The 12,685-nt window shown below is 44.9% G+C and overlaps 1 long non-coding RNA gene across 1 annotated transcript in view; it reads left to right on the forward strand.

Moving 5' to 3' along the window:
* Nucleotides 1–12,685, forward strand: part of LOC137312864 (uncharacterized) — a 1,008,715-nt gene that overhangs the window by 281,593 nt on the left and 714,437 nt on the right. The gene's annotated exons all lie outside the window — the stretch shown is intronic.

Below are 12,685 nucleotides of genomic sequence, written 5' to 3' on the forward strand. Positions count from 1 at the left end.
ACAACCACAGCTTCTCCAGTCTATCCGCATAAATGTAGTCCCTCATCCCTGGAACCATTCTATTAAATCTTTTCTGCACCCTCTCCAAAGCCTTCACATCCTCCCTAAAGTACGGTGCCCATAATTGGACACAATTCTAAAGTTGTGGCCGAACCATTGTTTTATTAAGGTTCAACATAACTCACTTCCTTTTGTACACTATTCTTCTATTTTTACAGCCCAAGGTCCAGTCTGATTTTTTAAACACTTTCACAACCTGTCCTGCTACCTTCAAATATTTGTGTACATATGCCGCCAGGTCTCTCTGTTCCTCCACCCCCTTTAGATTTGTAACATTTAGGTTATATTGCCTCTCCTCATTCTTCCTGCCTAAATGTAATCACCTCGCATATCTCTGTGTTCAATTTCAGATGCCATGTGTCCGCCATTGCACCAGTCTCTCTATATCTTCCTGAATTCTATTTCTATCCTCCTCACTGTTGATTACACTTCCAAGTTTGTGTCTTCTGCAATTTGAAATTGTGCCTGCATACCCAAGTTCAAATCATTAATCTATGTCAACAAATCAGTTCTCCTAGTAAAACCCCTGGGGAATATTTCCAAATACCTTCCTCCAGTCCGAAAAACAACCGTTCACCACAAGGCTCTGTTGCCTGTCACTTAGCCAATTTAGTATCCGTGCTGCCTCTGCTCTTTTATTCCGTGGGCTTCAATTTTGCAATTTTCAAAAGTTGACGAAAGTTTATAATGATTTCAGGAGAGACCCGAACAGAGAGCAAATGTACGATGGAGCTCACAGTCCTTGTGATACTGGGATGAAGACCTCATTTCGGACAGTCCTCTGTCATGCGTTTCATATCATTAGTGAGTGTGGTTGACAGGGTAGAAAACTCACGAGTTTCAGTAACAAAGGCACTGTCATCAGCAGAAATTAATTTCCGTTATCTGGTCTCGTGGAGTTTAAGTACAGTTTAAAAAGGATAGATGCTAGGACTGATCCCTGAGGGAAAACAGTGATTTGGTATCTCCGTGGCATGATGCAGTCGGCCATGTGTACTCTGAAACTTCGATAAGGGGCCTAATTGGTTAATCTAAACACGGAGACAGATTGAGTGCTGAGGGGTTGAAACTTGTGAGGAAACCGGAATAGATGCAGGACAGAGGGGAAAAGAGAGAATAAGGAACCGAGCCAAACTGGATAATAACAAGCAATCACGGAACTGAGCTGGAAAGTGGAGGAAAGGACACGAATATCTTAATGTCCTGGGGCTGAGATGATGATGTTTGATTGTGTCTATCTTTAAACTCGCTGTCTCACTGTGCAGGTATTTAAAGTGTATTATAGGATGGTGTGAGTGTGACGAGGGTCTGAGACGATGTGCAGTCGAGTGGGAGCAGCGCCCTGTACGGGGTGAGCATTGCACTCTTTATTTTCTCTCTCCCCTCTTTCTTTCCTTCTCCACTTTCTCTTCTCTTCTTAATTTCTCTGTCTTTTCATATTTCTTTCCTATTTCTTAACCTTACTTTCTGCCTCCACCTCCGTTCTCAGTATCCTGTTTTACTGCCTTCCATTCCTCCCCATCCTATTTCCATTGTCTTGCCACTCTCTTTTCATCTATCTCTCTCTTTACACTTTTTCGCTATTTTCTTTATGTCCTCAACTCTGCCATTTTTCTCTCTTTAATTTTCTCTCTTTGCATGCTGTCTCTCTCTCTGACTCTGTTTTTCTCTCTCTGTCTCTGTCTCTGTCTCTGTATATATCTATCTCTGTCACTCGGTATCGATCTCTCTCCCTGTCTCTCTATCTACCTATCTATGTCTCTCTCAATCGATCTCTATCTCTGTTTCTCTCCGTGTCTCTCACTCCCTGTGTCCCTCTCTCTCGTTGTATGTCTATATTTCTACGTATCTTTCTCTTTCTCTCTCTCCCGTTCTCTCTCTGTGCATCACACACTCTCTCTCTGACTCTGTTTTCTATGTCTCTCTCTCTCTCTATCTATCTCTCTCTCTCTGTCTCCGCCTCTGTGCCTCTCTCACATACTCTCTCTATCTGTTTCCGACCCTCCATCTGTCTCTCTGCATTTCCCTCTCTGTCTCACCGTGCCTCTCTCTGCCTCTCTGCCTCTTGCTCTCTCTCTCTCTGTGCCACTCTCTCTGTGCCTGTTTCTCTGTACCTCTCTCTCCGTCTTTCTGTCTCTTTCTCTACTTTTGTATCTCACTCTCACACTCTCTGACTCTCTTTCTATCTCTCTCCCTGTCTCTGTGCGTGTGCCTCTCTCTTTGCGTCTCTGTGCCCATGTGTTTTTCTCTCTCTATCTCATTCTCTGTGTCTTGCTCTCTCTCCATCTCTTTCTCTGTATACCTCTCACCCCGTATATCTCTCTCTCTCGCTATGTCCCTCTCAATCGTATCCTATATTTCTCTCTGATACTGTCTCTCACTGTCTGCCTCTCTTTCTGTCTATCTGTCTCTCTCTCTCTGCTTCTCTCTCTGTCTCTCTATCTCCCATTCTCTCTCAGTCTCCCGACCTCCCTTTCTCTCTCTCTTTCAGTCTCTTACTGTCTCTGTGTGATTTTCTATCCGCCTTCCTCTCTCGTTCTCCGTGTCACTCTCTGTTTTTTCTCACTCTCTCTGTCTCTTACTCTGTCTCTCTCTCTGTCTCTCTCTGCTTCTCCTTCTCACTGTATCTGTGTCTCTGTCTCTCTCTGTCTCTCTCACTGTCTCAGTGTGATTCTCTATTGGCCTCTCTCTCTCTCTCTCTTCTCTCCCTGTGTGATTCTCTAACCGCCTTTCTCTCTGTGTTTCTCTCTCTCACTCTCTCTGTGTGATTCTCTATCCGCCTTTCTCTCTATCTCTCGCTCTCTCTCCCTCTCTCTCTCTCTCTCTCACTCTCTCTGTGTGATTCTCTATCCGCCTTTCTCTCCATCTCTCGCTCTCTCTCCCTCTCTCTCTCTCTCTCTCACTGTCTCTGTCTGATTCTCTATCCGCCTATCTTTCTCTGTCTCTCTCTCCCTTTCTCCGTGTCACACTCTGTTTTTCTCACACTCTCTCTCCATCCCCCTCTATCTCTCTCTGTCTCCGTCTCTCTCTCTCTGTCGGCGTGTGTGCATCTCTGTGTGTCCCCGTGTCTGTGTGTGTCTCTCTCTCTCTTTCTCTCTCTCTCTGTCTCTCTTTCCATGTCTTTTTGCCTTGTCTCCCTAGCTCTCTCTCTCTTTCTCTTTCTTTCTCTCCCTATCTTTCTCTCTCTATGACTCTCTGCTACTCTCTCCACCTCTCTCTCGCTGTCTCTCTTTCAATTTCTCTCTCACTTTCTCTTCCTCCTTCAACCAGGGAACAAGCTATTCTAGATTGTGTATTTGCAACGAGAAGGCGTTGATTAATAATCTTGTTGTGCAGGTTCCTTTAGGGAAGAGTGACCATAACATGATAGAATTCTTCATTAAGATGGAAAGTGAAGTAGTCCAATCCGAAACAAGGCTCTTAAATCTAAACAAAGGAAACTACGAAGGTATGAGGAGTGATTGGTTATGATGGATTGGGGAGGTTCATTAAAAGACATGATGGTGGATAGGCAATGGCTGACATTTAAGGAATGAATGCATGAATTGCAACAGTTATACATTGCTTTCTGGCGCAAAAACACGAAAGGAGATGTAGGCCAACCATGGCTAACAAAAGAAATTAAGGATAACATTAGATCCAAAGAGGAGTCATATAAAGTTGCCAGAAATGTAGCAAGCCTGAGGATTGGGAGCCGTTTAGAATTCAGCAAAAAAGGACCAATAGATTGATCAAGAGGGGAAAAATTGAGTGTGAGAGTCAACTTGCAAGGAACATAAAAGTGGACTGTAAAAGCTTCTACGTGTATGTAAAAAGAAAAAGATTAGTGAAGATAAATGTAGGTCCCTTACAGTCAGAAACGGGAGAATTTATAATGGGGGAACAGGGAAATGCAGAGCAATCAAACAAATACTTTGGTTCTGTCTTCGTGGAAGAGGACACAAATAACTTCCCAGAAATGCCAGGGAACCAGTGGAATAGTGAGAAGGAGGAATTAAAGGAAATTGATAAAAATATTGTGCTGGAGAAACTAATTGGACTGAAAGCCAATAAATCTCCAGGGCCTGATAATCTGAATCCCCGAGTACTAAAAGAGGTAGCCATGGAAATAGTGGATGCATTGGAATCATAGAATCATAGAATCAAGAAAACAGGGGCTAGAGTAGGCCATTCGGCTCTTCGGGCCTGCTCCGCCGTTCAAAGTGGTCATGTCTGATCTCGAACTCAGTACCTTGTTACGATATTTCCCCTTATCCCTTGATCCCTTTAGCATTAAGAAATATATCTATCTCCATCTTGAATAAATTTAATGACTTGGCCTCCACTGCCTTCTGCGGTCGAGAATGCTACAGGTTCACCACCCTCTGAGTCAAGAAAATTCTCCTCATCTCGGTTCTAAATGTCATCTCCCAAAATTCTATAGATTATGAACAGTTCCCGCAGATTGGAGGGTGGCAAATGCAATTCCACAATTTAAAAAAGGAGGGAGAGAAAAAACAGGGAAATACACACCGGTTAACCTAATATCAGTAGTAGGGAACATGCTATAGTCTATTCTAAAGGATGTGATAACAGGACGTTTCGAAAATATCAACGGGATGAGACAAATTCAACATGGATTTATGAAAGGGAAGCCATGTTTGACAAACCGACTAGAGATTTTTGAGGATATAACTGGTAGAATAGATAAGGGAGAACCAGTGGATGTTGTTTATTTGAATTTTCAGAAAGTCTTTGATAAAGTCGCACATAAGAGGTTAGTGTCAAAATTAAAGCACATGGGATTGGTGGTAATATACTGGCATGCATTGAAAATTGGTTTACAGACCGGAACAGAGAGAACATAAGAACATAAGAAATAGGAGCAGGAGTAGGCCAATCGGCCCCTCGAGCCTGCACCGACATTCAATAAGATCATGGCTGATCTGATCTTAACCTCAAATTTAAATTCATGTCCAATGTCCTGCCCGCTCCCCGTAACCCCTAATTCCCATTACTTCTAGGAAACTGTCTATTTCTGTTTTACATTTATTTAATGATGTAGCTTCCACAGCTTCCTGGGGCAGCAAATTCCACAGACCTGCTACCCTCTGAGTGATGAAGTTTCTCCTCATCTCAGTTTTGAAAGAGCAGCCCCTTATTCTAAGATTATGCCCCCTAGTTTTCGTTTCACCCATCCTTGTGAACATCCTTACCGCATCCACCCGATCAAGCCCCTTCACAATCTTATATGTTTCAATAAGATTGCCTCTCATTCATCTGAACTCCAATGAGCAGAGTCCCAATCGACTCAACCTCTCCTCATATGTCCACCCCCTTATCCCCGGGATTAACCGAGTGAACCTTCTTTGTCCTGCCTCGAGAGCAAGTATGTATTTTCTTAAGTATGGAGACCAAATCTGTATGCAGTATTCCAGGTGCGGTCACACCAATACCTTATATAACTGCAGCTATACCTCCCTGTTTTTATACTCTATCCCCCTAGCAATAAAAGCCAACATCCCGTTGGCCTTCTTGATCACCTGCTGCACCTGAGTACTAACCTTTTGATTTTCTTGCACTAGGACCCCCAGATCCCTTTGTACTGCAGTACTTTCCAGTTTCTCACCATTAATATAATAACTTGCTCTCTGATTTTTCCTGCCAAAGTGCAGAACCTCACATTTTCCAAAATTGTATTGCTTCTGCCAAATCTCCGCCGACTCAGCCAGCTTGTGTATATCCCCTTGTAGGTTTTTTATATCCTCCTCACTCTCCACTTTTCCTCCCATCTTTGTATCATCTGCAAACTTTGATATTTTACACTCGGTCCCCTCCTCCAAATCGTTAATATAGATTGTAAAGATTTGGGGACCCAGCACCGACCCCTGTGGTACACCATTGGCTACTGGTTGCCAGTCTGAGAATGAACCATTTATCCCAACTCTCTGCTTCCTGTTAGATAACCAATCCTCCACCCATGCCAGAATATTACCCTCAATCCAGTGATTCTTTATCTTGAGCAATAATCTGTTCTGTGGCACCTTGTCGAATGCCTTCTGGAAGTCTAAAAACACTACGTCGACTGGTTCCCCTTTTTCCACCCTGTACGTTATGTCCTCAAAGAACTCAAGCAAATTTGTCAGACATGACTTCCCCTTCATAAAGCCACGCTGACTTTGTCCTATTAAATTATGTTTATCCAAAGATTCCGCGAATGTCTCCTTAATAATAGATTCCAAAATTTTACCCACCACAGATGTTAGGCTAACTGGTCTATATTTTCCATCCTTCTGCCCACTACCCTTTTTAAATAAGGGTGTTACATTTGCAGTTTTCCAATCTGCCGGGACCTTTGCCCAGTCTAGAGAATTTTGGAAAATAATTATTAAAGCATCCACAATCCCAACAGCCACTTCCCTCAAGACCTTAGGATGTAAGCCATCAGGTCCAGGGGATTTATCCACCTTGAGTCCCATTAATTCACTGAGTACCAGAGTAGGAATAAATGAATCTTTTTCGGCGTGGCAGGCATTGACTAGTGGGGTACCACTGGGATCAGTGCTTGGCCCCAGCTATTCACAAGATATATCAATAATTTGGATGAGGGAACCAAATGTAATATTTCCAAGTTTGCTGACGACACCAAACTAGGTGGGATCGTGAGTTGTGAAGAGGGTGCAACGAGGCTTCAAGGCGATTTACATAAGTTGAGTGAGTGGGCAAATTCATGGCAGATACAGTATAATGTGGATAAATGTGAAGTTATCCACTTCGGAAGGAAAAACAGAAAGGCAGAGTATTATTTAAATGATGATAGATTCGGAAATGTTGATAAACAATGAGATCTGGGTGTCCTTTTACACCAGTCACTGAAAGCAAACATGCAGGTGCACAAGCAGTTCGGAAGGCAAATGGTAATGTTGGCTTTCATTGCAAGAGGATTTGAGTATAGGAGCACGGACGTCTAACTGCAATTTTACAGAGCCTTGGTGAGACCACACCTGGAGTATTGTGTGCAATTTTGGTCTCTTTAACTAAGAAAGGATATACTTGCCATAGAGGGACTGCAGCGAAGGTTCACCAGACTGATCCCTGTGATGGCAGGACTGTCATATGAGGAGGGCTTGAGTCGACTCCACCTCTGGTCACTCGAGTTTAGAAGGATGAGAGGGGATCTCATTGAAACATAAAAAGAGAGGCACAGAGAAGGAAACGTAGAACATAGAAAATAGGAGCAAGAGTAGGCCATTCGGCCCTTCGAGCCTGCTCCGACATTCAATATGATTATGGCTGATTTCTTTTTCGTCTTCATTTCCACATCGTTCACCTGAGGAAGGAGGTAGCCTCCGAAAGCTTGTGAATTTAAAATAAAATTGCTGGACTATAACTTGGTGTTGTAAAATTGTTTACAATTGTCAACCCCAGTCCATCACCGGCATCTCCACATCATAAAAAAGTCTGACAGGGCTTGACAGTCTGGATTCAGGGAGGATGTTTCCTCTGGCTAAGCGGTCCACAACAAGGGGTCACAGTGTTACAATACGTGGTAGGAGATTTAGGACTGAAATGAGGAGAAATGTCTTCGTTCAGAGAGTGGTGAACCAATGGAATTCTTTACCACAGATGGCTGCGGAGGCCAAATCACTGAATATATTTAAGAAGGAGCTCGATAGATTTCTAGAAACAAAAGGCAACAAGGGGTATGGGGAGAGAGCGGGAAAATGGTATTGAGATCGAGGATCAGCCATAATCATATTGAATGTCGGAGCAGGCTCGAAGGGCCGAATGGCCTACTCTTGCTCCTATTTTCTATGTTCTATGTTTCCTTTTCTGTGCCTCTCTTTTGTGCCTATGCCCCATTCTCTCTCTCTCTCTCTCTCTGCCTCTGTCTGTCTCTCTGTTTTTCTCTCCATCTCTGTATCTCTTTCTCTGACCCTTCCTCTGTCCCCCTCTTTCTCTCTCTCTCTGTGTCTCCCTCTCTCTGTTTATGACTGTCTCTGTCGATCTCTCTGCGTTTCATTTTTTCTGCCGATCACTCTCTCCGTGTCCATCTCTCGGTCCCTTGCTCTGCGTCTCTTTCTCAATCTCTCACTCTCGCTGTCTCTCTTTCTTTCTCTCAGTCCCTCTGTCTCTCTCTCTCTCTCTTTCTTTCTCTTCCCCCCCCCCCGTTTCTCGCCCTCTCAGTGCCTCTCTCTTTTTCTTTCTGTATCTCTCTCTCTCTGTTTCTCTCGCCCTGTGTGTATGTCTCAATGTCTGACTCTCTCTCTATTCCTCTCACTCTCTTGATCTGTGTCTCTCTCCCTCTCTCTGTCTCCCTCTTTCCTTCTCTCTATCTGACTCTCTTTGTCTCTATCTGTCTCTCTCTGTCTCTGTGCCTCTCTCTTTCTTCTTCTCTCTCTCGCTCTCTCTATCTCCGTCCCTCTGCCTCTCTCTCGCTCACTGTGCTTCTTTTTCTCTCACCGTCTCTTTCTCCATCTCCCTTTCTCTCACTGTGCCCCCTCTCTCTCTCTGTTTGTCTCTCTCCCTCTCTTCTCCCTGCCCCTATTCCTCTGCGCCATTCTCTCTCTGTGTCTCTCTCTGTCTCTCTCTACCTCTCTCTGTATCTGTGTGTAGTATTTCTGCGACTCTATGTGTCTCTCTCTCTGTCCCCACTGTCTCTGTGCGTGTCTTCCTATCTGCGTCTCTCTCTGTTTGCGTCTCTCTCTGTTTCTCTCCCTCTCATTGTTTCCATCTCTCTGTCTCTCACTCTCTTCCCCATCGATCTCTCCCTCTATTCCTGACTTTCTCTCTTTACATTTCTCTCTGTGTTTCTCTCCATCTGTATTTGTGTCTCTCAATGTGTCTCTGTCTTCTCTGCCTCTCTCTCCCTGTCTCTCTAACTCTCTTTCTCACTCTCTCTCTGTTTCTCTCTCTTTCTCTCTCTTTCTCTGTTTCTATCTCTCTGTCTCTCTCTCTCTCGCACTGTGTCTGTGTGATTCTCTCTCCGCCTTTCTGTTTCTATCTCTCTTTTTCTTTCTCCGTGTCACTCTCTGTTCTTCTCGCACTCTCTCTCTCTGCCTTTCGCTCTGTCTCTCTTTCTCTCTCTCTGTCTCTCACTCTGTATCTCTCGCTGCCTCTCTCTCTGTCCCACTCTCTCTCTGTCTCTCTCTCCGTCTCTTTCTCTCTCTCTGTCTCCCTCGCTGTGCCTGTGTGTGTCTCTGTCTGTCCCCGTGTTTCTGTAGTTTGTGTGTGCCTCTCTCTCTCTCTATCTCTCATTCTATCTGCCTTTCTCTCCATGTCTCTCTGCCTCGTCTCCCTCGATCTCTCTCTCGCCTTTCTTTCACTCGCTATCTTTTACTCTCTATGACTCTCTGCCACTCTCTCTCTCTCTCTCTATCTCTCTCACTCTCTCGTTGTCATTCTCTGTTCCTCTTTCTCTGTGCCTATCTCTCTTTCTTTGTCTCTTTCTTTGTCTCTGTCTCTCTCTGGCTCTGTCTGTCTCTATTTTTATCTCCACCACTGTATCGCTTTCTCTGTCCCTCCCTCCGTCTCTGTCTGTGAGTCTCTCTCTCTCTCCAACTCTCTCTCTCCGCGTGTCACTCTCTCTGTCTCTCTCTCTCTTTCTTCGTGTCTTTCACTCTGTCCCTCTCTCTGTGTCTCTTTCTCTATGTCTCTCTCCCTTTCTATTTGGATGTGTGTGTGTCTCTCTCTCTGTTTCTCTCTCTCCATGTGTGTGTGTCTCTCTCTGTCCGCCCCTCTCTCTGTTTCTCTCTCTCTCCTGCTCTGTGTCTCTCTCCCTCCCTCTCTCTCTCCCTATTTCCTTCTCTCTCTCTGAATCTCTTTCTCTGTCTCTCTCTGTCTCTGTCTCTCTCTCTCTATGCCTCTTTCTCATTCTTGCTCTCTCTTTCTCCGTCCCTCTGCCTCTGTCTCGCTCAATGTGCCTCTTTCTTTCTCAGCATCTCTCTCTCTGTCTGGCTCCATCTCTCTCTGTCTCTCTCTCGCTGCCTCTCTCTATCTCTCTCTCTCTCTTCCCCCGCCTGTCTATATCCCCCTGGGCCTCATTCTCTCTCTCTCTGTCTCTCTCTGTCTAGGATAGCAGATTGGTTACAACTCAGCAATTTTATTCCCTTCTATTAATTATCCAATTCCTTTTTGAAAGCCACGATTGAATCTGCTTCCATCACCGCTTCAGGCAGCGCATTGCAGATCATAATCACTTGCTGCATAAACATGTTTTCCCTCATGTCGCGTTTGGTTCTTCTGCCAATCACCTTAAATCTATGCCCTCTTGTTCTCGACCCTTCTGCCAATGGGAACAATTTCTCTTTATTTACTTTATCTAAACCTGTCTCGATTTTGAACACGTCTATCAAATCTCCTCTTTACCTTGTCTGCTCTGAGGAGAACAACCCCATCTTCTCCAGTCTATCCACGCAACTGAAGTCCCTCACCCCTGGAACCAATCTCGTGAATATTCTCTGTACCCTTTCTCAGGCCTTCACATCATTCCTAAAGTGTGGTGCCCAGTATTGTACACAATTCTCCAGCTGTGGCCGAACCAGTGATCTACAAAAGTTCAAAATAACTTCCTTGCTTTTGCACCTTTTGTAATCTATCCCTCCATTTATTTGTTTTTTAAAACGCGTTCTCACCCTGCACTGCTACGTTCAAGGATTTGTGCACATATACTCCCAGGCCTCTCTGTTCCAGCACCCACTTGGAACTGTAGCAATTATATTATATTGCTTCTCCTCGTTCTTCCTGTCAAAATGCATCACTTCGCACATCTCAACGTTAAATATCATCCGCCATGTGTCCGCCCATTCCACTAGCCTGTCTATATCCTCTTCAAGTCTATTACTATACTCCTCATTTTTAATACACTTCCAAGTTTTGTGTTTTCTGCAAGTTTTGAAATTGTGCCTGCACACCTAAGCCCAAGTCATTATTATACATCAAAAAAGCAGTGGTCCCAGCACCGACCCTCTGTATCTCTGTGTGTCCCTCTCTCTCTGGGTCTCTCATTTTGTGTCAATCACTCTGTGCCTTTTTATCTGTCTCCCTCCCTCTCTCTGTCTCTCTCTGTGTATCCCTCTCTCTGTTTAGGCCTTTCTCTGTCTCACTGGTCTCTCTCTCTCTCTCTCTGTCTCTTTCTCTCTCTATTTCTCTCTGTGTCAGTCTCTGTGTGTGTCTCTCTATGTCTCTCTCGCTCTGTGTGTCTGTATCTCTCTCTGGGTATCTCTCTCTGTATCTCTTTGTATCACTTTCTGTGTCTCTCTCTGTCTCCCTCTCTGTGCGTATGTCTCTCCCTGTTTCTGACTGCATGTGTGTCTCTCTCTGTCTCGCACTGCATCTCTCTCTCTCTGTCTCGCTCGTTCAGTTTCTCTTCCTCTATGTCTCTCTCTGTCTCCTTCAGTGTCTCCGTCTTTGTCTACGTCTGTGCCTCAGTCTGTTTGTGCCTCGCTCAGTGTCGCTTTCTCTGTCACTCTCTCTGCGTTTCTCCGTCTATGTCCCCTCTCTCTGTTTCTCCGTCTCTGTCTCTCTCCGTCTCTCTCTGCGTCTTTCTCTCTCTCTCTCTTTCTGCCTCTCTGTTTCTCTGTCTCTCCTTCTGAGTCTCTCTTTGTGCCTCTCACTCTCTCGCTACCTCTATCTCTCTCTTACTCTCTCTCGCTGTCTGTGTCTCTCTGTCACTTTCTCTGCGTTTCTCCGTCTATGTCCCATTCTCGCTGTCTCTGTCTCTGTATCTGTCTCTCTCTCTCTGTCACTTTCTATCTCTCTCTCTCTGGATCTGTCTCTCTGTTCCTTTCTCTCATTGTGCCCCTATCTCTCTCTTTGCCTCTTTATCTCGTTGTGCCTCTCTCTGTCACTCTCTCTGCGTTTCTCCGTCTATGTTCCCTTCTCGCTGTCTCTCTCTGTATCTGTATCTGTCTCTCTCTCTGTCACTCTGTGTCTCACTTTCTCTGTCGTATCTCTTTCTCTCTGTCTCTCGATCTCTCTCTGAGTTTGTCTCTCTGTGCCTCTCTCTCCCTGTGCCCATTTTTCTCTCCTTGCCTCTCTCTCTCGCTGTGCCTCTCTCTGTCACTATCTCTGCGTTTATCCATCTATGTGCCCTGTTCTCTGTCTCTCTCTACCTCTCTCTTTCTTTGTCACCCTGTGTCTCGGTTTCTCTGTCTCTTTATCTTTTTCTTTCTCTCTCTGTTTCACTCTCTCTGTGCCTTTCTCTCTGTCTCTCGCTCTTTGTTTCTCTCTCTGCCTCTTTCTATGCGCCTTTCACCCTGTGCCTCTCTCTGTCTCTCTCTGTCCTCCCTCTCTGTCTCTACCTCTGTGTCTCACTCTTTCCCTGTGTCTCTCTCTATGTATATCTCTCGTTGCGTATATCCCTATTTCTGTCTCTCCCTATCTCTCTCTCTCTCTCTCTCTCTCTGCCTCTCTGCGCCTGTTTCTCTCTTTCACTGTTTTGTTCTGTGTGATTCTCCCTTTCCCTGTCTCTCTCTCTCGGTTTTTCTGTTTCTCTGTGTGTTTCTCTCTGTCCCTCTCTCTCGTCACTCTCGCTGTGTCTTTCAACCTGTGACTCTGTGTGTCCCTTTCTCTGTCTCTCTATCTGTCTCTCCCTCAATGTGTGTGTCTCTCTCACTCTCTTTATCTCCCTGTCTATGTCTCTCTC

The sequence above is a fragment of the Heptranchias perlo genome, unplaced genomic scaffold, assembly GCF_035084215.1.
Source record: "Heptranchias perlo isolate sHepPer1 unplaced genomic scaffold, sHepPer1.hap1 HAP1_SCAFFOLD_44, whole genome shotgun sequence".
NCBI lineage: Eukaryota > Metazoa > Chordata > Chondrichthyes > Hexanchiformes > Hexanchidae > Heptranchias > Heptranchias perlo.